The sequence below is a fragment of the Humulus lupulus genome, chromosome 3 (assembly GCF_963169125.1).
Source record: "Humulus lupulus chromosome 3, drHumLupu1.1, whole genome shotgun sequence".
In the NCBI taxonomy this organism is placed as follows: Eukaryota; Viridiplantae; Streptophyta; class Magnoliopsida; order Rosales; family Cannabaceae; genus Humulus; species Humulus lupulus.
Genome location: NC_084795.1, coordinates 11,601,523 through 11,616,725, shown reverse-complemented (window position 1 = coordinate 11,616,725; position 15,203 = coordinate 11,601,523). Strand labels below are relative to the sequence as shown.

The 15,203-nt window shown below is 42.6% G+C and overlaps 42 non-coding genes and 3 pseudogenes across 42 annotated transcripts; all 45 read right to left on the bottom strand.

The window, feature by feature from the left end:
* Positions 1-151: 151 nt before the first annotated feature.
* LOC133826369 (5S ribosomal RNA) lies at positions 152-270 on the bottom strand. The gene has a single exon (XR_009889092.1). It is a non-coding gene; the product is annotated as a 5S ribosomal RNA (ribosomal RNA).
* A 219-nt stretch (positions 271-489) lies between these two features.
* On the bottom strand, positions 490-608 carry LOC133827488 (5S ribosomal RNA). The gene has a single exon (XR_009890177.1). It is a non-coding gene; the product is annotated as a 5S ribosomal RNA (ribosomal RNA).
* Positions 609-828: 220 nt separating this feature from the next.
* On the bottom strand, positions 829-947 carry LOC133827180 (5S ribosomal RNA). The gene has a single exon (XR_009889878.1). It is a non-coding gene; the product is annotated as a 5S ribosomal RNA (ribosomal RNA).
* A 218-nt stretch (positions 948-1,165) lies between these two features.
* On the bottom strand, positions 1,166-1,284 carry LOC133827332 (5S ribosomal RNA). Its single transcript, XR_009890027.1, has one exon. It is a non-coding gene; the product is annotated as a 5S ribosomal RNA (ribosomal RNA).
* A 219-nt stretch (positions 1,285-1,503) lies between these two features.
* LOC133827577 (5S ribosomal RNA) lies at positions 1,504-1,622 on the bottom strand (annotated as a pseudogene).
* Positions 1,623-1,838: 216 nt separating this feature from the next.
* LOC133826058 (5S ribosomal RNA) lies at positions 1,839-1,957 on the bottom strand. The gene has a single exon (XR_009888794.1). It is a non-coding gene; the product is annotated as a 5S ribosomal RNA (ribosomal RNA).
* A 219-nt stretch (positions 1,958-2,176) lies between these two features.
* On the bottom strand, positions 2,177-2,295 carry LOC133827522 (5S ribosomal RNA). Its single transcript, XR_009890211.1, has one exon. It is a non-coding gene; the product is annotated as a 5S ribosomal RNA (ribosomal RNA).
* Positions 2,296-2,513: 218 nt separating this feature from the next.
* LOC133826482 (5S ribosomal RNA) lies at positions 2,514-2,632 on the bottom strand. Its single transcript, XR_009889199.1, has one exon. It is a non-coding gene; the product is annotated as a 5S ribosomal RNA (ribosomal RNA).
* A 218-nt stretch (positions 2,633-2,850) lies between these two features.
* On the bottom strand, positions 2,851-2,969 carry LOC133826870 (5S ribosomal RNA). The gene has a single exon (XR_009889577.1). It is a non-coding gene; the product is annotated as a 5S ribosomal RNA (ribosomal RNA).
* Positions 2,970-3,187: 218 nt separating this feature from the next.
* LOC133827562 (5S ribosomal RNA) lies at positions 3,188-3,306 on the bottom strand. Its single transcript, XR_009890251.1, has one exon. It is a non-coding gene; the product is annotated as a 5S ribosomal RNA (ribosomal RNA).
* A 218-nt stretch (positions 3,307-3,524) lies between these two features.
* Positions 3,525-3,643, bottom strand: LOC133826760 (5S ribosomal RNA). The gene has a single exon (XR_009889471.1). It is a non-coding gene; the product is annotated as a 5S ribosomal RNA (ribosomal RNA).
* Positions 3,644-3,862: 219 nt separating this feature from the next.
* On the bottom strand, positions 3,863-3,981 carry LOC133827453 (5S ribosomal RNA). Its single transcript, XR_009890143.1, has one exon. It is a non-coding gene; the product is annotated as a 5S ribosomal RNA (ribosomal RNA).
* A 218-nt stretch (positions 3,982-4,199) lies between these two features.
* Positions 4,200-4,318, bottom strand: LOC133827548 (5S ribosomal RNA). Its single transcript, XR_009890237.1, has one exon. It is a non-coding gene; the product is annotated as a 5S ribosomal RNA (ribosomal RNA).
* A 219-nt stretch (positions 4,319-4,537) lies between these two features.
* LOC133827552 (5S ribosomal RNA) lies at positions 4,538-4,656 on the bottom strand. The gene has a single exon (XR_009890241.1). It is a non-coding gene; the product is annotated as a 5S ribosomal RNA (ribosomal RNA).
* Positions 4,657-4,874: 218 nt separating this feature from the next.
* LOC133826648 (5S ribosomal RNA) lies at positions 4,875-4,993 on the bottom strand. The gene has a single exon (XR_009889361.1). It is a non-coding gene; the product is annotated as a 5S ribosomal RNA (ribosomal RNA).
* A 219-nt stretch (positions 4,994-5,212) lies between these two features.
* LOC133827410 (5S ribosomal RNA) lies at positions 5,213-5,331 on the bottom strand. Its single transcript, XR_009890102.1, has one exon. It is a non-coding gene; the product is annotated as a 5S ribosomal RNA (ribosomal RNA).
* A 220-nt stretch (positions 5,332-5,551) lies between these two features.
* On the bottom strand, positions 5,552-5,670 carry LOC133827179 (5S ribosomal RNA). The gene has a single exon (XR_009889877.1). It is a non-coding gene; the product is annotated as a 5S ribosomal RNA (ribosomal RNA).
* A 218-nt stretch (positions 5,671-5,888) lies between these two features.
* On the bottom strand, positions 5,889-6,007 carry LOC133827331 (5S ribosomal RNA). The gene has a single exon (XR_009890026.1). It is a non-coding gene; the product is annotated as a 5S ribosomal RNA (ribosomal RNA).
* A 219-nt stretch (positions 6,008-6,226) lies between these two features.
* On the bottom strand, positions 6,227-6,345 carry LOC133827582 (5S ribosomal RNA; annotated as a pseudogene).
* Positions 6,346-6,565: 220 nt separating this feature from the next.
* Positions 6,566-6,684, bottom strand: LOC133827456 (5S ribosomal RNA). The gene has a single exon (XR_009890146.1). It is a non-coding gene; the product is annotated as a 5S ribosomal RNA (ribosomal RNA).
* Positions 6,685-6,904: 220 nt separating this feature from the next.
* On the bottom strand, positions 6,905-7,023 carry LOC133827384 (5S ribosomal RNA). Its single transcript, XR_009890075.1, has one exon. It is a non-coding gene; the product is annotated as a 5S ribosomal RNA (ribosomal RNA).
* Positions 7,024-7,239: 216 nt separating this feature from the next.
* Positions 7,240-7,358, bottom strand: LOC133826982 (5S ribosomal RNA). Its single transcript, XR_009889685.1, has one exon. It is a non-coding gene; the product is annotated as a 5S ribosomal RNA (ribosomal RNA).
* Positions 7,359-7,578: 220 nt separating this feature from the next.
* LOC133826662 (5S ribosomal RNA) lies at positions 7,579-7,697 on the bottom strand. The gene has a single exon (XR_009889375.1). It is a non-coding gene; the product is annotated as a 5S ribosomal RNA (ribosomal RNA).
* A 218-nt stretch (positions 7,698-7,915) lies between these two features.
* On the bottom strand, positions 7,916-8,034 carry LOC133826746 (5S ribosomal RNA). The gene has a single exon (XR_009889458.1). It is a non-coding gene; the product is annotated as a 5S ribosomal RNA (ribosomal RNA).
* Positions 8,035-8,253: 219 nt separating this feature from the next.
* Positions 8,254-8,372, bottom strand: LOC133827547 (5S ribosomal RNA). Its single transcript, XR_009890236.1, has one exon. It is a non-coding gene; the product is annotated as a 5S ribosomal RNA (ribosomal RNA).
* A 220-nt stretch (positions 8,373-8,592) lies between these two features.
* LOC133827455 (5S ribosomal RNA) lies at positions 8,593-8,711 on the bottom strand. The gene has a single exon (XR_009890145.1). It is a non-coding gene; the product is annotated as a 5S ribosomal RNA (ribosomal RNA).
* Positions 8,712-8,931: 220 nt separating this feature from the next.
* LOC133827051 (5S ribosomal RNA) lies at positions 8,932-9,050 on the bottom strand. Its single transcript, XR_009889753.1, has one exon. It is a non-coding gene; the product is annotated as a 5S ribosomal RNA (ribosomal RNA).
* A 216-nt stretch (positions 9,051-9,266) lies between these two features.
* LOC133826980 (5S ribosomal RNA) lies at positions 9,267-9,385 on the bottom strand. Its single transcript, XR_009889684.1, has one exon. It is a non-coding gene; the product is annotated as a 5S ribosomal RNA (ribosomal RNA).
* Positions 9,386-9,604: 219 nt separating this feature from the next.
* LOC133826745 (5S ribosomal RNA) lies at positions 9,605-9,723 on the bottom strand. The gene has a single exon (XR_009889457.1). It is a non-coding gene; the product is annotated as a 5S ribosomal RNA (ribosomal RNA).
* Positions 9,724-9,942: 219 nt separating this feature from the next.
* On the bottom strand, positions 9,943-10,061 carry LOC133827575 (5S ribosomal RNA). Its single transcript, XR_009890263.1, has one exon. It is a non-coding gene; the product is annotated as a 5S ribosomal RNA (ribosomal RNA).
* Positions 10,062-10,281: 220 nt separating this feature from the next.
* Positions 10,282-10,400, bottom strand: LOC133827445 (5S ribosomal RNA). The gene has a single exon (XR_009890136.1). It is a non-coding gene; the product is annotated as a 5S ribosomal RNA (ribosomal RNA).
* A 220-nt stretch (positions 10,401-10,620) lies between these two features.
* Positions 10,621-10,739, bottom strand: LOC133827430 (5S ribosomal RNA). Its single transcript, XR_009890121.1, has one exon. It is a non-coding gene; the product is annotated as a 5S ribosomal RNA (ribosomal RNA).
* A 216-nt stretch (positions 10,740-10,955) lies between these two features.
* LOC133826979 (5S ribosomal RNA) lies at positions 10,956-11,074 on the bottom strand. The gene has a single exon (XR_009889683.1). It is a non-coding gene; the product is annotated as a 5S ribosomal RNA (ribosomal RNA).
* Positions 11,075-11,292: 218 nt separating this feature from the next.
* LOC133827476 (5S ribosomal RNA) lies at positions 11,293-11,411 on the bottom strand. The gene has a single exon (XR_009890166.1). It is a non-coding gene; the product is annotated as a 5S ribosomal RNA (ribosomal RNA).
* Positions 11,412-11,630: 219 nt separating this feature from the next.
* Positions 11,631-11,749, bottom strand: LOC133827412 (5S ribosomal RNA). The gene has a single exon (XR_009890104.1). It is a non-coding gene; the product is annotated as a 5S ribosomal RNA (ribosomal RNA).
* A 219-nt stretch (positions 11,750-11,968) lies between these two features.
* LOC133827346 (5S ribosomal RNA) lies at positions 11,969-12,087 on the bottom strand. Its single transcript, XR_009890040.1, has one exon. It is a non-coding gene; the product is annotated as a 5S ribosomal RNA (ribosomal RNA).
* A 219-nt stretch (positions 12,088-12,306) lies between these two features.
* Positions 12,307-12,425, bottom strand: LOC133827183 (5S ribosomal RNA). The gene has a single exon (XR_009889881.1). It is a non-coding gene; the product is annotated as a 5S ribosomal RNA (ribosomal RNA).
* A 219-nt stretch (positions 12,426-12,644) lies between these two features.
* LOC133827050 (5S ribosomal RNA) lies at positions 12,645-12,763 on the bottom strand. Its single transcript, XR_009889752.1, has one exon. It is a non-coding gene; the product is annotated as a 5S ribosomal RNA (ribosomal RNA).
* Positions 12,764-12,980: 217 nt separating this feature from the next.
* LOC133826412 (5S ribosomal RNA) lies at positions 12,981-13,099 on the bottom strand. The gene has a single exon (XR_009889134.1). It is a non-coding gene; the product is annotated as a 5S ribosomal RNA (ribosomal RNA).
* A 218-nt stretch (positions 13,100-13,317) lies between these two features.
* LOC133827592 (5S ribosomal RNA) lies at positions 13,318-13,436 on the bottom strand (annotated as a pseudogene).
* A 219-nt stretch (positions 13,437-13,655) lies between these two features.
* On the bottom strand, positions 13,656-13,774 carry LOC133826410 (5S ribosomal RNA). The gene has a single exon (XR_009889132.1). It is a non-coding gene; the product is annotated as a 5S ribosomal RNA (ribosomal RNA).
* A 218-nt stretch (positions 13,775-13,992) lies between these two features.
* Positions 13,993-14,111, bottom strand: LOC133827523 (5S ribosomal RNA). Its single transcript, XR_009890212.1, has one exon. It is a non-coding gene; the product is annotated as a 5S ribosomal RNA (ribosomal RNA).
* A 218-nt stretch (positions 14,112-14,329) lies between these two features.
* On the bottom strand, positions 14,330-14,448 carry LOC133827457 (5S ribosomal RNA). Its single transcript, XR_009890147.1, has one exon. It is a non-coding gene; the product is annotated as a 5S ribosomal RNA (ribosomal RNA).
* A 219-nt stretch (positions 14,449-14,667) lies between these two features.
* Positions 14,668-14,786, bottom strand: LOC133827411 (5S ribosomal RNA). The gene has a single exon (XR_009890103.1). It is a non-coding gene; the product is annotated as a 5S ribosomal RNA (ribosomal RNA).
* A 217-nt stretch (positions 14,787-15,003) lies between these two features.
* On the bottom strand, positions 15,004-15,122 carry LOC133827343 (5S ribosomal RNA). The gene has a single exon (XR_009890037.1). It is a non-coding gene; the product is annotated as a 5S ribosomal RNA (ribosomal RNA).
* Between the last annotated feature and the right edge of the window lie 81 nt (positions 15,123-15,203).

Sequence of the window (15,203 nt, the reverse complement as noted above, 5' to 3'; positions counted from 1 at the left end):
ACTAGGAACTTCTTCTTCGCTGCTTGTTAGTGACCACGGTATTAACCCCTCAAGGAAAACGAAATAAATGAGTTTTTAAAGATTTAAAACTAAAAATACAAACTTTTGAGCCGTAAGTCGATTTTAGAAAAAAAAAAAAATGATGTATTCAGGGGTGCAACCCGAGGACTTCCCAGGAGGTCACCCATCCTAGTACTACTCTCGCCCAAGCACGCTTAACTGCGGAGTTCTGATGGGATCCGGTGCATTAGTGCTGGTATGATCGCACCCGGAATGTTTGGTCCGCAATATTCATTTATAGCGAGCGCGTGTGTCCTCCCTTTTCTCCCCCGGATTAACTAGGAACTTCTTATTCGCTGCTTGTTAGTGACCACGGTATTAACCCCCAAAGGAAAACGAAATAAATGAGTTTTTAAAGATTTAATACAAAAAATACAAACTTTTGAGCCGTAAGTGGATTTTTAAAGGAAAAAAAAAATTATGTTTTCAGGGGTGCAACACGAGGACTTCCCAGGAGGTCACCCATCCTAGTACTTCTCTCGCCCAAGCATGCGTAACTGCGGAGTTCTGATGGGATCAGGTGCATTAGTGCATGTATGATCGCACCCGGAACGTTTGGTCCGCAATATTGATTTATTGCGAGCGCGTGTGTCCTCCCTTTTCTCCCCCGGATTAACTAGGAACTTCTTATTCGCTGCTTGTTAGTGACCACGGTATTAACCCCTCAAGGAAAACGAAATAAATGAGTTTTTAAAGATTTAAAACAAAAAATACAAACTTTTGAGCCGTTAGTGGATTTTTAAAGGAAAAAAAAAAGTTATGTTTTCAGGGGTGCAACACGAGGACTTCCCAGGAGGTCACCCATCCTAGTACTACTATCGCACAAGCACGCTTAACTGCGGAGTTCTGATGGGATCCGGTGCATTAGTGCTGGTATGATCGCACCCGGAATTTTTGGTCCGCAATATTCATTTAAAGCGAGCGCGTGTGTCCTCCCTTTTCTCCCCCGGATTAACTAGGAACTTCTTATTCGCTGCTTCTTAGTGACCACGGTATTAACCCCTCAAGGAAAACGAAATAAATGAGTTTTTAAAGATTCAAAACAAAAAATACAAACTTTTGAGCCGTAAGTGGATTTTTAAAGGAAAAAAAAATTATGTTTTCAGGGGTGCAACACGAGGACTTCCCAGGAGTTAACCCATCCTAGTACTACTCTCTCCCAAGCACGCTTAACTGCGGAGTTCTGATGGGATCCGGTGCATTAGTGCTGGTATGATCGCACCCGGAATGTTAGGTCCGCAATATTCATTTATAGCGAGCGCGTGTGTCCTCCCTTTTCTCCCCCAGATTAACTAGGAACTTCTTATTCGCTGCATGTTAGAGACCACGGTATTAACCCCTCAAGGAAAACGAAATAATTGAGTTTTTAAAGATTTAAAACAAAAAATACAAACTTTTGAGCCGTAAGTGGATTTTTAAAGGAAAAAAAAAATGATGTTTTCAGGTATGCAACACGAGGACTTCCCAGGAGGTCACCCATCCTTGTAATACTCTCTCCCAAGCACGCTTAACTGCGGAGTTCTGATGGGATCCGGTGCATTAGTGCGGTAATGATCGCACCCGGAATGTTTGGTCCGCAATATTCATTTATAGTGAGCGCGTGTGTCCTCCCTTTTCTCCCCCGGATTAACTAGGAACTTCTTCTTCGCTGCTTGTTAGTGACCACGGTATTAACCCCTCAAGGAAAACGAAATAAATGAGTTTTTAAAGATTTAAAACTAAAAATACAAACTTTTGAGCCGTAAGTCGATTTTAGAAAAAAAAAAATGATGTATTCAGGGGTGCAACACGAGGACTTCCCAGGAGGTCACCCATCCTAGTACTACTCTCGCCCAAGCACGCTTAACTGCGGAGTTCTGATGGGATCCGGTGCATTAGTGCTGGTATGATCGCACCCGGAATGTTTGGTCCGCAATATTCATTTATAGCGAGCGCGTGTGTCCTCCCTTTTCTCCCCCGGATTAACTAGGAACTTCTTATTCGCGGCTTGTTAGTGACCACGGTACTAACACCTCAAGGAAAACGTAATAAATGAGTTTTTAAAGATTTAAAACAAAAAATACAAACTTTTGATCCGTAAGTGGATTTTTAACGGAAAAAAAAAATGATATTTTCAGGGGTGCAACACGAGGACATCCCAGGAGGTAACACATCCTAGTACTACTCTCGCCCAAGCACGCTTAACTGCGGAGTTCTGATGGGATCCGGGGCATTGGTGCTAGTATGATCGCTCCCGGAATGTTTGGTCCGCAATATTCATTTATAGCGAGCGCGTGTGTCCTCCCTTTTCTCCCCCGGATTAACTAGGAACTTCTTATTCGCTGCTTGTTAGTGACCACAGTTTTAACCCCTCAAGGAAAACGAAATAAATGAGTTTTTAAAGATTTAAAACAAAAAATACAAACTTTTGAGCCGTAAGTGGATTTTTAAAGGGAAAAAAATTGATGTTTTCAGGGGTGCAACACGAGGACTTCCCAGGAGGTCACCCATCCTAGTACTACTCTCGCCCAAGCACGCTTAACTGCGGAGTTCTGGTGGGATCCGGTGCATTAGTGCTGGTATGATCGCACCCGGAATTTTTGGTTCGCCATATTGATTTAAAGCGAGCGCGTGTGTCCTCCCTTTTCTCCCCCGGATTAACTAGGAACTTCTTATTCGCGGCTTGTTAGTGACCACGGTATTAACCCCTCAAGGAAAACGTAATAAATGAGTTTTTAAAGATTTAAAATAAAAAATACAAACTTTTGAGCCGTAAGTGGATTTTTAACGGAAAAAAAAATGATGTTTTCAGGGGTGCAACACGAGGACTTTTCAGGAGGTCACCCATCCTAGTACTACTCTCGCCCAAGCACGCTTAACTGCGGAGTTCTGATGGGATCCGGTGCATTAGTGCTGGTATGATCGCACCTGGAATGTTTGGTCCGCAATATTCATTTATAGCGAGCGCGTGTGTCCTCCCTTTTCTCCCCCGGATTAACTAGGAACTTCTTATTCGCGGCTTGTTAGTGACCACGGTATTAACCCCTCAAGGAAAACGTAATAAATGAGTTTTTAAAGATTTAAAATAAAAAATACAAACTTTTGAGCCGTAAGTGGATTTTTAACGGAAAAAAAAATGATATTTTCAGGGGTGCAACACGAGGACATCCCAGGAGGTAACACATCCTAGTACTACTCTCGCCCAAGCACGCTTGACTGCGGAGTTCTGATGGGATCCGGGGCATTGGTGCTAGTATGATCGCTCCCGGAATGTTTGGTCCGCAATATTCATTTATAGCGAGCGCGTGTGTCCTCCCTTTTCTCCCCCGGATTAACTAGGAACTTCTTATTCGCTGCTTGTTAGTGACCACAGTTTTGACCCCTCAAGGAAAACGAAATAAATGAGTTTTTAAAGATTTAAAACAAAAAATACAAACTTTTGAGCCGTAAGTGGATTTTTAAAGGGAAAAAAATTGATGTTTTCAGGGGTGCAACACGAGGACTTCCTAGGAGGTCACCCATCCTAGTACTACTCTCGCCCAAGCACGCTTAACTGCGGAGTTCTGGTGGGATCCGGTGCATTAGTGCTGGTATGATCGCACCCGGAATTTTTGGTTCGCCATATTGATTTAAAGCGAGCGCGTGTGTCCTCCCTTTTCTCCCCCGGATTAACTAGGACCTTCTTATTCGCTGCTTGTTAATGACCACGGCATTAACCCCTCAAGGAAAACGAAATAAATGAGTGTTTAAAGATTTAAAACAAAAAATACCAACTTTTGAGCCGTAAGTGGATTTTTAAAGGAAAAAAAAAAAATTGTTTTCAGGGTTGCAACACGACGACTTCCCAGGAGGTTACCCATCCTAGTAATACTTTCGCCCAAGCGCGCTTAACTGCGGAGTTCTGATGGGATCCGGTGCATTAGTGCTGGTATGATCGCACCCGGAATGTTTGGTCCGTAATGTTCATTTATAGCGAGCGCGTGTGTCCTCCCTTTTCTCCCCCGGATTAACTAGGAACTTCTTATTCGCTGCTTGTTAGTGACCACGGTATTAACCCCTCAAGGAAAACGTAATAAATGAGTTTTTAAAGATTTAAAACAAAAAATACAAACTTTTGAGTCGTAAGTGGATTTTTAACGGAAAAAAAAATGATGTTTTCAGGGGTGCAACCCAAGGACTTCCCAGGAGGTAACACATCCTAGAACTACTCTCGCCCAAGCACGCTTAACTGCGGAGTTCTGATGGGATCCGGGGCATTGGTGCTGGTATGATCGCTCCCGGAATGTTTGGTCCGCAATATTCATTTATAGAGAGCGCGTGTGTCCTCCCTTTTCTCCCCCGGATTAACTAGGAACTTCTAATTCGCTGCTTGTTAGTGACCACGGTATTAACCCCTCAAGGAAAACATAATAAATGAGTTTTTAAAGATTTAAAATAAAAAATACAAACTTTTGAGCCGTAAGTGGATTTTTAACGGAAAAAAAAAATGATGTTTTCAGGGGTGCAACACGATGACTTCCTAGGAGGTAACACATCCTAGTACTACTCTCGCCCAAGCACGCTTAACTGCGAAGTTCTGATGGGATCCGGGGCATTAGTGCTGGTATGATCGCTCCCGGATTGTTTGGTCCGCAATATTCATTTATAGCGAGCGCGTGTGTCCTCCCTTTTCTCCCCCGGATTAACTAGGAACTTCTTCTTCGCTGCTTGTTAGTGACCACGGTATTAACCCCTCAAGGAAAACGAAATAAATGAGTTTTTAAAGATTTAAAACTAAAAATACAAACTTTTGAGCCGTAAGTCGATTTTAGAAAAAAAAAAAAATGATGTATTCAGGGGTGCAACACGAGGACATCCCAGGAGGTCACCCATCCTAGTACTACTCTCGCCCAAGCACGCTTAACTGCGGAGTTCTGATGGGATCCGGTGCATTAGTGCTGGTATGATCGCACCCGGAATGTTTGGTCCACAATATTCATTTATAGCGAGCGCGTGTGTCCTCCCTTTTCTCCCCCGGATTAACTAGGAACTTCTTATTCGCTGCTTGTTAGTGACCACGGTATTAACCCCCAAAGGAAAACGAAATAAATGAGTTTTTAAAGATTTAAAACAAAAAATACAAACTTTTGAGCCGTAAGTGGATTTTTAAAGGAAAAAAAAAATTATGTTTTCAGGGGTGCAACACGAGGACTTCCCAGGAGGTCACCCATCCTAGTACTTCTCTCGCCCAAGCATGCGTAACTGCGGAGTTCTGATGGGATCCGGTGCATTAGTGCATGTATGATCGCACCCGGAACGTTTGGTCCGCAATATTGATTTATTGCGAGCGCGTGTGTCCTCCCTTTTCTCCCCCGGATTAACTAGGAACTTCTTATTCGCTGCTTGTTAGTGACCACGGTATTTACCCCTCAAGGAAAACGAAATAAATGAGTTTTTAAAGATTTAAAACAAAAAATACAAACTTTTGAGCCGTAAGTGGATTTTTAAAGGAAAAAAAAAAGTTATGTTTTCAGGGGTGCAACACGAGGACTTCCCAGGAGGTCACCCATCCTAGTACTACTATCGCACAAGCACGCTTAACTGCGGAGTTCTGATGGGATCCGGTGCATTAGTGCTGGTATGATCGCACCCGGAATTTTTGGTCCGCAATATTCATTTAAAGCGAGCGCGTGTGTCCTCCCTTTTCTCCCCCGGATTAACTAGGAACTTCTTATTCGCTGCTTCTTAGTGACCACGGTATTAACCCCTCAAGGAAAACGAAATAAATGAGTTTTTAAAGATTCAAAACAAAAAATACAAACTTTTGAGCCGTAAGTGGATTTTTAAAGGAAAAAAAAATTATGTTTTCAGGGGTGCAACACGAGGACTTCCCAGGAGTTAACCCATCCTAGTACTACTCTCTCCCAAGCACGCTTAACTGCGGAGTTCTGATGGGATCCGGTGCATTAGTGCTGGTATGATCGCACCCGGAATGTTAGGTCCGCAATATTCATTTATAGCGAGCGCGTGTGTCCTCCCTTTTCTCCCCCAGATTAACTAGGAACTTCTTATTCGCTGCATGTTAGAGACCACGGTATTAACCCCTCAAGGAAAACGAAATAATTGAGTTTTTAAAGATTTAAAATAAAAAATACAAACTTTTGAGCCGTAAGTGGATTTTTAAAGGAAAAAAAAAATGATGTTTTCAGGTATGCAACACGAGGACTTCCCAGGAGGTCACCCATCCTTGTAATACTCTCTCCCAGGCACGCTTAACTGCGGAGTTCTGATGGGATCCGGTGCATTAGTGCGGTAATGATCGCACCCGGAATGTTTGGTCCGCAATATTCATTTATAGTGAGCGCGTGTGTCCTCCCTTTTCTCCCCCGGATTAACTAGGAACTTATTATTCGCTGCATGTTAGTGACCACGGTATTAACCCCTCAAGGAAAACGAAATAATTGAGTTTTTAAAGATTTAAAACAAAAAAAAACAAACTTTTGAGCCGTAAGTGAATTTTTAAAGGAAAAAAAAAATGATGTTTTCAGGAGTGCAACACGAGTACTTCCCAGGAGGTCACCCATCCTAGTACTACTCTCGCCCAAGATCGCTTAACTGCGAAGTTCTGATGGGATCTGGTACATTAGTGCTGGTATGATCGCACCCGGAATGTTTGGTCCGCAATATTCATTTATAGCGAGCGCGTGTGTCCTCCCTTTTCTCCACCGGATTAACTAGGAACTTCTTATTCGCTGCTTGTTAGGGACCACGGTATTAACCCCTCAAGGAAAACGAAATAAATGAGTTTTTAAAGATTTAACACAAAACATACAAACTTTTGAGCCGTAAGTGGATTCTTAAAGGAAAAAAAAAAGTTATGTTTTCAGGGGTTCAACACGAGGACTTCCCAGGAGGTCACCCATCCTAGTACTACTCTCGCACAAGCACGCTTAACTGCGGAGTTCTGATGGGATCCGGTGCATTAGTTCTGGTATGATCGCACCCGGAATTTTTGGTCCGCAATATTCATTTAAAGCGAGCGCGTGTTCCTCCCTTTTCTCCCCCGCATTAACTAGGAACTTCTTATTCGCTGCTTGTTAGTGACCACGGTATTAACCCCTCAAGGAAAACGAAATAAATGAGTTTTTAAAGATTTAAAACTAAAAATCCAACTTTTGAGCCGTAAGTGGATTTTTAAAGGAAAAAAAAAATATGTTTTTAGGGGTGCAACACGAGGACTTCCCAGGAGGTCACCCATCCTAGTACTACTCTCTCCCAAGCACGCTTAACTGTGGAGTTCTGATGGGATCCGGTGCATTAGTGCTGGTATGATCGCACCCGGAATTTTTGGTCCGCAATATTCATTTAAAGCGAGTGCGTGTGTCCTCCCTTTTCTCCCCCGGATTAACTAGGAACTTCTTATTCACTGCTTCTTAGTGACTACGGTATTAACCCCTCAAGGAAAACGAAATAAATGAGTTTTTAAAGATTCAAAACAAAAAATACAAACTTTTGAGCCGTAAGTGGATTCTTAAAGGAAAAAAAAAAGTTATGTTTTCAGGGGTGCAACACGAGGACTTCCCAGGAGGTCACCCATCCTAGTACTACTCTCGCACAAGCACGCTTAACTGCGGAGTTCTGATGGGATCCGGTGCATTAGTGCTGGTATGATCGCACCCGGAATTTTTGGTCCGCAATATTCATTTAAAGCGAGTGCGTGTGTCCTCCCTTTTCTCCCCCGGATTAACTAGGAACTTCTTATTCACTGCTTCTTAGTGACTACGGTATTAACCCCTCAAGGAAAACGAAATAAATGAGTTTTTAAAGATTCAAAACAAAAAATACAAACTTTTGAGCCGTAAGTGGATTTTTAAAGGAAAAAAAAATTATGTTTTCAGGGGTGCAACACGAGGACTTCCCAGGAGGTCACCCATCCTAGTACTACTCTCTCCCAAGCACGCTTAACTGCGGAGTTCTGATGGGATCCGGTGCATTAGTGCTGGTATGATCGCACCCGGAATGTTTGGTCCGCAATATTCATTTATAGCGAGCGCGTGTGTCCTCCCTTTTCTCCCCCAGATTAATTAGGAACTTCTTATTCGCTGCATGTTAGTGACCACGGTATTAACCCGTCAAGGAAAACGAAATAAATGAGTTTTGAAAGATTTAAAACAAAAAATACAAACTTTTGTGCCGTAAGTTGATTTTTAAATGAAAAAAAAAATAATGTTTTCAGGGATGCAACACGAGGACTTCCCAGGATGTCACCCATCCTTGTAATACTCTCTCCCAAGCACGCTTAACTGCGGAGTTCTGATGGGATCCGGTGCATTAGTGCGGGTATGATCGCACCCGAAATGTTTGGTCCGCAATATTCATTTATAGCGAGCGCGTGTGTCCTCCCTTTTCTCCCCCGGATTAACTAGGAACTTCTTATTCGCTGCATGTTAGTGACCACGGTATTAACCCCTCAAGGAAAACGAAATAATTGAGTTTTTAAAGATTTAAAACAAAAAAAAACAAACTTTTGAGCCGTAAGTGAATTTTTAAAGGAAAAAAAAAATGATGTTTTCAGGAGTGCAACACGAGTACTTCCCAGGAGGTCACCCATCCTAGTACTACTCTCGCCCAAGATCGCTTAACTGCGAAGTTCTGATGGGATCTGGTACATTAGTGCTGGTATGATCGCACCCGGAATGTTTGGTCCGCAATATTCATTTATAGCGAGCGCGTGTGTCCTCCCTTTTCTCCACCGGATTAACTAGGAACTTCTTATTCGCTGCTTGTTAGGGACCACGGTATTAACCCCTCAAGGAAAACGAAATAAATGAGTTTTTAAAGATTTAACACAAAACATACAAACTTTTGAGCCGTAAGTGGATTCTTAAAGGAAAAAAAAAAGTTATGTTTTCAGGGGTGCAACACGAGGACTTCCCAGGAGGTCACCCATCCTAGTACTACTCTCGCACAAGCACGCTTAACTGCGGAGTTCTGATGGGATCCGGTGCATTAGTTCTGGTATGATCGCACCCGGAATTTTTGGTCCGCAATATTCATTTAAAGCGAGCGCGTGTTCCTCCCTTTTCTCCCCCGCATTAACTAGGAACTTCTTATTCGCTGCTTGTTAGTGACCACGGTATTAACCCCTCAAGGAAAACGAAATAAATGAGTTTTTAAAGATTTAAAACTAAAAATCCAACTTTTGAGCCGTAAGTGGATTTTTAAAGGAAAAAAAAAATATGTTTTCAGGGGTGCAACACGAGGACTTCCCAGGAGGTCACCCATCCTAGTACTACTCTCTCCCAAGCACGCTTAACTGTGGAGTTCTGATGGGATCCGGTGCATTAGTGCTGGTATGATCGCACCCGGAATTTTTGGTCCGCAATATTCATTTAAAGCGAGTGCGTGTGTCCTCCCTTTTCTCCCCCGGATTAAGTAGGAACTTCTTATTCACTGCTTCTTAGTGACTACGGTATTAACCCCTCAAGGAAAACGAAATAAATGAGTTTTTAAAGATTCAAAACAAAAAATACAAACTTTTGAGCCGTAAGTGGATTTTTAAAGGAAAAAAAAAATTATGTTTTCAGGGGTGCAACACGAGGACTTCCCAGGAGGTCACCCATCCTAGTACTACTCTCTCCCAAGCACGCTTAACTGCGGAGTTCTGATGGGATCCGGTGCATTAGTGCTGGTATGATCGCACCCGGAATGTTTGGTCCGCAATATTCATTTATAGCGAGCGCGTGTGTCCTCCCTTTTCTCCCCCAGATTAATTAGGAACTTCTTATTCGCTGCATGTTAGTGACCACGGTATTAACCCGTCAAGGAAAACGAAATAAATGAGTTTTGAAAGATTTAAAACAAAAAATACAAACTTTTGTGCCGTAAGTTGATTTTTAAATGAAAAAAGAAATAATGTTTTCAGGGATGCAACACGAGGACTTCCCAGGATGTCACCCATCCTTGTAATACTCTCTCCCAAGCACGCTTAACTGCGGAGTTCTGATGGGATCCGGTGCATTAGTGCGGGTAAGATCGCACCCGAAATGTTTGGTCCGCAATATTCATTTATAGCGAGCGCGTGTGTCCTCCCTTTTCTCCCCCGGATTAACTAGGAACTTCTTATTCGCTGCATGTTAGTGACCACGGTATTAACCCCTCAAGGAAAACGAAATAATTGAGTTTTTAAAGATTTAAAACAAAAAAAAATAAACTTTTGAGCCGTAAGTGAATTTTTAAAGGAAAAAAAAAATGATGTTTTCAGGAGTGCAACACGAGTACTTCCCAGGAGGTCACCCATCCTAGTACTACTCTCGCCCAAGATCGCTTAACTGCGGAGTTCTGATGGGATCCGGTACATTAGTGCTGGTATGATCTCACCCGGAATGTTTGGTCCGCAATATTCATTTATAGCGAGCGCGTGTGTCCTCCCTTTTCTCCACCGGATTAACTAGGAACTTCTTATTCGCTGCTTGTTAGGGACCACGGTATTAACCCCTCAAGGAAAACGAAATAAATGAGTTTTTAAAGATTTAACACAAAAAATACAAACTTTTGAGCCGTAAGTGGATTCTGAAAGGAAAAAAAAAAGTTATGTTTTCAGGGGTGCAACAAGAGGACTTCCCAGGAGGTCTCCCATCCTAGTACTACTCTCGCACAAGCACGCTTAACTTTGGAGTTCTGATGGGATCCGGTGCATTAGTTCTGGTATGATCGCACCCGGAATTTTTGGTCCGCAATATTCATTTAAAGCGAGCGCGTGTTCCTCCCTTTTCTCCCCCGCATTAACTAGGAACTTCTTATTCGCTGCTTGTTAGTGACCACGGTATTAACCCCTCAAGGAAAACGAAATAAATGAGTTTTTAAAGATTTAAAACTAAAAATCCAACTTTTGAGCCGTAAGTGGATTTTTAAAGGAAAAAAAAAATATGTTTTCAGGGGTGCAACACGAGGACTTCCCAGGAGGTCACCCATCCTAGTACTACTCTCTCCCAAGCACGCTTAACTGTGGAGTTCTGATGGGATCCGGTGCATTAGTGCTGGTATGATCGCACCCGGAATGTTTGGTCCGCAATATTCATTTATAGGAAGCGCGTGTGTCCACCCTTTTCTCCCCCGGATTAACTAGGAACTTCTTATTCGCTGCATGTTAGTGACCACGGTATTAACCCCTCAAGGAAAACGAAATAAATGAGTTTTTAAAGATTTAAAACAAAAAATACAGACTTTTGTGCCGTAAGTTGATTTTTAAAGGAAAAAAAAATGATGTTTTCAGGGGTGCAACACGAGGACTTCCCAGGAGGTCACGCATCCTAGTACTACTCTCGCCCAAGAATGCTTAACTGCGGAGTTCTGGTGGGATCCGGTGCATTAGTGCTGGTATTATCGCACCCGGAATGTTTGGTCCGCAATATTCATTTATAGCGAGCGCGTGTGTCCTCCCTTTTTTCCCCCGGATTAACTAGGAACTTCTAATTCGTTGCTTGTTAGTGACCACGATATTAACCCCTCAAGCAAAACGAAATAAATGTGTTTTTAAAGATTTAAAACAAAAAATACAAACTTTTGAGCCGTAAATGGATTTTTAAAGGAAAAAAAAAATGATGTTTTCAGGGGTGCAACACGAGGACTTCCCAGGAGGTCACCCACCCTAGTACTACTCTCGCGCAAGCACGCTAAACTGCTGAGTTCTGATGGGATCCGGTGCATTAGTGCTGGTATGATCGCACCCGGAATGTTTGGTCCGCAATATTCATTTATAGCGAGCGCTTGTGTCCTCCCTTTTCTCCCCCGGATTAACTAGGAACTTCTTATTCGCTTCTTGTTAGTGACCACGCTATTAACCCCTCAAGGAAAACGAAATAAATGAGTTTTTAAAGACTTAAAACAAAAAATACAAACTTTTGTGCCGTAAGTGGATTTTTAAAGGAAAAAAAAAATGATGTTTTCAGGGGTGCAACACGAGGATTTCCCAGGAGGTCACCCATCCTAGTATTACTCTCGCCCAAGCACGCTTAACTAGGGAGTTCTGATGGGATCCGGTGCATTAGGGCTGGTATGATCGCACCCGGAATGTTTGGTCCGCAATATTCATTTATAGCGAGCGCGTGTGTCCTCCCTTTTCTCCCCCGGATTAACTAGGAACTTCTTATTCGCTGGTCGTTAGTGACCACGGTATTAAACCCTCAAGGAAAACGAAATAAATTAGTTTTTAAGGCCTTAAAAAAAAAAATACAAACTTTTGAGCCGTAAGTTGATTTTTAAAGGAAAAAAAAAATGATGTTTTCAGGGGTGCAACACGAGGACTTCCCAAGAGGTCACCCATCCTAGTACTACTCTCGCCCAAGATCGCTTAACTGCGGAGTTCTGATGGGATCCGGTACATTAGTGCTGGTATGATCGCACCCGGAATGTTTGGTCCGCAATATTCATTTATAGCGAGCGCGTGTGTCCTCCCTTTTCTCCACCGGATTAACTAGGAACTTCTTATTCGCTGCTTGTTAGGGACCACGGAATTAACCCCTCAAGGAAAACGAAATAAATGAGTATTTAAAGATTTAAAACAAAAAATACAAACTTTTGAGCCGTAAGTGGTTTTTAAAGGAAAAAAAAAAGTTATGTTTTCAGGGGTGCAACACGAGGACTTCCCAGGAGGTCACCCATCCTAGTACTACTCTCGCACAAGCACGCTTAACTGCGGAGTTCTGATGGGATCCGGTGCATTAGTTCTGGTATGATCGCACCCGGAATTTTTGGTCCGCAATATTCATTTAAAGCGAGCGCGTGTTCCTCCCTTTTCTCCCCCGCATTAACTAGGAACTTCTTATTCGCTGCTTGTTAGTGACCACGGTATTAACCCCTCAAGGAAAACGAAATAAATGAGTTTTTAAAGATTTAAAACTAAAAATCCAACTTTTGAGCCGTAAGTGGATTTTTAAAGGAAAAAAAAAATGATGTTTTCAGGGGTGCAACACGAGGACTTCCCAGGAGGTCACCCGTCCTAGTACTACTCTCGCCCAAGCACGCTTAACTGCGGAGTTCTGATGGGATCCGGTGCATTAGTGCTGGTATGATCGCACCCGGAATGTTTGGTCCGCAATATTCATTTATAGCGAGCGCGTGTGTCCTCCCTTTTCTCCCCCGGATTAACTAGGAACTTCTTATTCGCTGCTTGTTTGTGACCACGGTATTAACCCCTCAAGGAAAACGAAATAAATGAGTTTTTTAAGATTTAAAACAAAAATTACAAACTTTTGTGCCGTAAGTTGATTTTTAAAGGAAAAAAAAATGATGTTTTCAGGGGTGCAACACGAGGACTTACCAGGAGGTCACGCATCCTAGTACTACTCTCGCCCAAGAATGCTTTACTGTGGAGTTCTGGTGGGATCCGGTGCATTAGTGCTGGTATTATCGCACCCGGAATGTTTGGTCCGCAATATTCATTTATAGCGAGAGCGTGTGTCCTCCCTTTTCTCCCCCGGATTAACTAGGAACTTCTTATTCGCTGCTTGTTAGTGATCACGGTATTAACCCCTCAAAGAAAACGAAATAAATGTGTTTTTAAAGATTTATAACAAAAAATACAAACTTTTGAGCTGTAAATGGATTTTGAAAGGAAAAAAAAAATGATGTTTTCAGGGGTGCAACACGAGGACTTCCCAGGAGGTCACCCGTCCTAGTACTACTCTCGCCCAAGCACGCTTAACTGCGGAGTTCTGATGGGATCCGGTGCATTAGTGCTGGTATGATCGCACCCGGAATGTTTGGTCCGCAATATTCATTTATAGCGAGCGCGTGTGTCCTCCCTTTTCTCCCCCGGATTAACTAGGAACTTCTTATTCGCTGCTTCTTAGTGACCACGGTATTAACCCCTCAAGGAAAACGAAATAAATGAGTTTTTAAAGATTTAAAACAAAAAATACAAACTTTTGTGCCGTAAGTAGATTTTTAAAGGAAAAAAAAATGATGTTTTCAGGGGTGCAACACGAGGACTTCCCAGGAGGTCACGCATCCTAGTACTACTCTCGCCCAAGAATGCTTAACTGTGGAGTTCTGGTGGGATCCGGTGCATTAGTGCTGGTATTATCGCACCCGGAATGTTTGGTCCGCAATATTCATTTATAGCGAGTGCGTGTGTCCTCCCTTTTCTCCCCCAGATTAACTAGGAACTTCTAATTCGCTGCTTGTTAGTGACCACGGTATTAACCCCTCAAGCAAAACGAAATAAATGTGTTTTTAAAGATTTAAAACAAAAAATACAAACTTTTGAGCCGTAAATGGATTTTTAAAGGAAAAAAAAATGATGTTTTCAGGGGTGCAACACGAGGACTTCCCAGGAGGTCACCCATCCTAGTACTACTCTCGCGCAAGCACGCTAAACTGCTGAGTTCTGATGTGATCCGGTGCATTAGTGCTGGTATGATCGCACCCGGAATGTTTGGTCCGCAATATTCATTTATAGCGAGCGCTTGTGTCCTCCCTTTTCTCCCCCGGATTAACTAGGAACTTCTTATTCGCTGCTTGTTAGTGACCACGGTATTAACCCCTCAAGGAAAACGAAATAAATGAGTTTTTAAAGACTTAAAACAAAAAATACAAACTTTTGTGCCATAAGTGGATTTTTAAAAGAAAAAAAAAATGATGTTTTCAGGGGTGCAACACGAGGACTTCCCAGGAGGTCATCCATCCTAGTATTACTCTCGCCCAAGCACGCTTAACTAGGGAGTTCTGATGGGATCCGGTGCATTAGGGCTGGTATGATCGCACCCGGAATGTTTGGTCCGCAATATTCATTTATAGCGAGCGCGTGTGTCCTCCCTTTTCTCCCCCGGATTAACTAGGAACTTCTTATTCGCTGGTTGTTAGTGACCACGGTATTAACCCCTCAAGGAAAACGAAATAAATTAGTTTTTAAGGCCTTAAAAAAAAAATACAAACTTTTGAGCCGTAAGTTGATTTTTATAGGAAAAAAAAATGATGTTTTCAGGGGTGCAACACGAGGACTTCCCAAGAGGTCACCCATCCTAGTACTACTCTCGCCCAAGAATGCTTAACTGCGGAGTTCTGATGGGATCCGGTGCATTAGTGCTGTTATGATCGCACCCGGAATGTTTGGTCCGCAATATTCATTTATAGCGAGCGCGTGTGTCCTCCATTTTCTCCCCCGGATTGACTAGGAACTTCTT